Here is a 4,425-nt window from a genome sequence, read left to right on the forward strand (position 1 = left end):
GCGAATACCCTACCAACTAACCCTTTAACGTTACATAATTATTTCATACTCCAAATAGTCATTTAAGGACCTTAACCAAGGTTTCAAAGTAAGGCGAGGGGAAATGGTTCGTTCGCGAAACGCCGTTACTTAAAACGGTCGTTTCTCCTAAACCGTACATCGGATTCAAGCGAACCACATATCAAAACGAAGCTTACGACACAATCTAGCTAAACATGGCAAGGTCACAGATTCAACAGTTAGCTTTCTGTCCCGAATACTAAGAACAAGCAGTTGTATAAAAACGGGCATTACGACGGCTATGTTTACGCGATTACCAAGTTTTAACCACTTCAAATCAATCACAAACCAACTCACAACCAACATTACACCCAAACTACATCCAAAACTCACTACATAAGTCCCAACATCTCAAGATTTTCCAATTTATACTACCCCAAACATGAACTACTAGCTATACTTAAGTTCATTAATCAATAACCAAGATTTACAACTCAAACTCACTACAAATCCAACCAAACTCTAAATATACATGAATCATGATTCCCATGAACTATACCAAGCATAAAAAGCTCTAAATATTCAATAGTAAGGCTAGGGTAAGAGATTATACCTTCCTTGGTGAGTAGAAGTAACTAAGGAGCTTGAAACCACCTTTGAAAATCCTTACAAAAGCTATATCTAAACAAAAACACAAGATCAAAAATTTCAAGTTCTTGAAAACACTATTCACTCTCTTCTTCAATAATTTATTGAAAGAGATTGTGAAGGAAATGGAAGCTTAGATTCCTAGGATAGCCATATCTAAGTATGAGGGACCTTGGATAATTATTTTACAAATTAACAAGGCTTGGATCTTGGTTTTTGATTTTTCTCTCCCTGAAAAGATGAAGAAGCCGAGAGCTTCTCTTCTTGAAATGAAAAGTCAACTTCAATTTTGTGTTATGATTTTCCTTGGCTTGGTTGATACCCTTTTGTTGTTAATTAATTTTTACCATGGTGAAAAATGTATGGCTCACAATCAACCAACCAATCCTTCCATTTGTCATGCTTATATCACCATGCTTAAGTCATCTTGTTAACACATGTCATCTCCTTGTTGGTGTGATGACATCATCATCCACTAACCTCTTTGATTAACCCTTAATTACTTGGCTAATGACCGCTTATCTGTTATACGGTTCGCTTAACTTTCATTCTCGTTTATCGTTTGAGGGATCATACTCGGGATCTTATTACTTAGGTTCCCTTAAACCTTTCTCAATATTTTATATTCCTTTTATGATCCTCTCTTATAATCCTTGAATTTAAATCTTTTAATCACGTTACCTTATACTCAATTCCTTCGGTATCTGGTGGATTTTCGGGGAAAAATCTAAGTGTTCGAATTTGGATTCTGACGATCTTTATATACACTTATATACCATATATAGTACTAATAAGATCTCAGAATATCAATAAAAGAACTGCTACATAGTGTGGCATGAAAAGTTTTCTTATTCAGCATAATCAGCAAAATCACTATTCATAAGGGTTACAAAAAGCCCAAAATTTTTGGGGTTATTACAGTTACGGTACTAGCCCACAAGATAATATAATATTCAAATAAGAATATTAAATATCAACTGTGTATACTTGACTTGAGATATGGAATAATATATCAAGTATACTTTCGATTAATCCGTCTTTGTAGAATATGGGTTTATCGAAGTAATATAAGAAATCTTTTATATATATAAGTAATATATCTTATGACTTCTTTAGTATTCTTCTTATTTCAATTATGTATTTATAGATCGAAGAATCCTTTAGTTACAATCTCGGAATTGTAACTATCTTTTAAGCTCGTAGGCTTAAGGATTTTAGTATACTTATGTTTTGACAATTATAGAGCCAAAGTATACTTTTAACTTCGTGCACAATATATATGTTCTATATAAGTCAAGATTGTGATAAAAGAAGTGCAAGTGATTGGCTTTGGATTTGTGCTTTTAAAGCTTAGACGGATGATTATGAAGTTTACTATTTATCGATTTTTAATCTCACGGAACACCGAAAATGTTAGTGGGGATTATACGATACTTTTCATAATAATTCTATATACATGAACTATTCGTTGGCCAAGATCGAGATAAATAAAGTGCAAGTAATTGGCCAACTCGTGTGATTTAATCCGTCTTAGATATTTAACAAAATTACGAAGTTTACTATTGATCCATTTATAATCCCACGGAACACTAGAGATGTTAGTGAGGATTATATGATACATTCGTCATTATTTCTATATTCACGAAATATGTTGGCCAAGATCGAGATAAATAAAGTGCAAGTAATTGGCCAACTCGTGAGGTTTGTAAAATATGAAATCTCACTCGTGAGGAGTTATAGAGATTTATGAAATCTCACTCGTGAGGAGTTATAGAGATTTAAATACTTGAGATTTATAGATCTTCTTATTTATATGTTTCTTTTTTAAGATCAAGTACTTATTCGAATTCCGAGTTCAAATCTTTGTTCTATTTTCTTTGAGAACCTTCTTTATAGGAGGTCGAGTATTAGATCTTGAGATAAATTAGAGAAATTAAGTATAAATCTCAAATAAAAGAAACTCAAATAAGAAGCTAAAAATTACCACTTTTGGAAAACGGTCAGAAAAATTCGCCGGAAAAATTCGCCGGAGGCTCGGCCGGATTTTGGCACTTTGGTCGAACTTGGGCAGCCCTTCGCGAGGCCGGAGAGTGGTAGTGGATGAGCTCACTTGGTGGGAACAAGCTTGGTGGGTGAAGCTAAGCTTGTATATCAAAAACCTTGTATATATGTATATATATATTGAAGAGAGAGAAAGTTTTTTAGAGGAAATATGTGTTTAGAATTTGAAAGAGATGAAGAGAGATACTTCTTGGAAAAATCCCAGCAAATTTATGGCTCTTTAGCTTAGTTGGAATGGGTTGGGTGGGGGTTTATTTATAGGAGGAGTTAGGTATTTTGAATGGTGGAGATTTAAGGAGAATGGATGGTGGATGATGGAAGTGGCATGGATTGATGACATGGAAAGTAAAGTGTGTTAGTTGTGTTTCTTTGCCACTTGCCATATAAGACAAACAAGTTTAAGGAGCTCAAAAACTCAGCTGATTTATTTGATTAAATATTGTTTTTCCCAAACAATCTAACAAAGAATTACAGAAGGGGGTTGAATGCAATTCTGGCCACTTTTTGGATTTTAAAAACTGTTCTACTTTGAATATATATAACTGTGTTTGATTTAGCTAAAATGTTGAATGAAAGTATTGAAGAATCAAACACAAAGTAATCAAATACAAGTATTTAAAAACTTTCTGATGGATTGAACTTTTCCACCAGAGATATATATAAATTCGAGAATCTGTGATGCAATATTTGCACACAACTGCTTACAAGTTGAACTTACAAAGAACAAAGAAATTCTTTACAGATATAGCTTTATCTATTTCTCTGGTAATTGCTTACTTACTTCTCTTATGTTCTACTTGCTACCCTTGGTTTATATATCACCAAGTTACATGATAAAAAAGATAAACAAATAAGACAAAATGTTTCTTAGTCTAATTACATGCTTCTTTATTTCTTTATCCAGCATCTTTGAATATCTTCAGTTTAGCATGGAAATGGAAATGATTTTTTTGTTCTCTAAAACCTGTAAATAGGCTGCCACATTCCATTTGCATACAATCAACGCATGTGACTGTCAAGTCACTATCAACTGCTTTTAAATTTGATCATCCGTTAAAACTCTATGGGATCATCCGTTGAGAGTCTAGTTGATCATCCGTTGAGAGTCTAGTTGATCATCCGTTGAAACTTTAGTTGATCGTCCGTTGAAACCTTGTGGAACATCCGTTGAGAGCATCTTCATAGCAGTTAACTCTATTTCACTTATACAAGATTACAAGACATCTAATATTTACAGTTAGCCATCCTATCTTGCATATCAATCTAGTAGTCAACATGACTTCAAATATTCTACAACATCTAGTTCTCTAAGGCATTACAATATGCAGAAATGTGCTACTAAACTTTTTAATACATAAGCCACCCTTTCAACGGATGTTAAAGTGATCATCCGTTGAAAGCTACAAAATCACTAAATTAAATCTATTTAGGTGTTTTGTTCAACTTATCATCAAGTACACATAATATTCCTAACATATATATATTTTCTTTTTCTTTTAATCATTTAATTAAGCATTAAGCATCATTAAATATTACCACCTTAAAAACTCTAAAATAAATACCATAAAAAATATGATAATTACCTAAATACTATAAAATGATGTCCTGAAAGTTTTGGTCAACCTTAATCAATGGTAACAAGGTCAATCATGGTCAACTGTGGGACCAACTGCCTCGAAATTTGTGCCCGGACTAAAATTCTCAGGATCTTACGAA

The sequence above is a fragment of the Apium graveolens genome, chromosome 2 (genome assembly GCF_009905375.1).
Source record: "Apium graveolens cultivar Ventura chromosome 2, ASM990537v1, whole genome shotgun sequence".
Taxonomy (NCBI): domain Eukaryota; kingdom Viridiplantae; phylum Streptophyta; class Magnoliopsida; order Apiales; family Apiaceae; genus Apium; species Apium graveolens.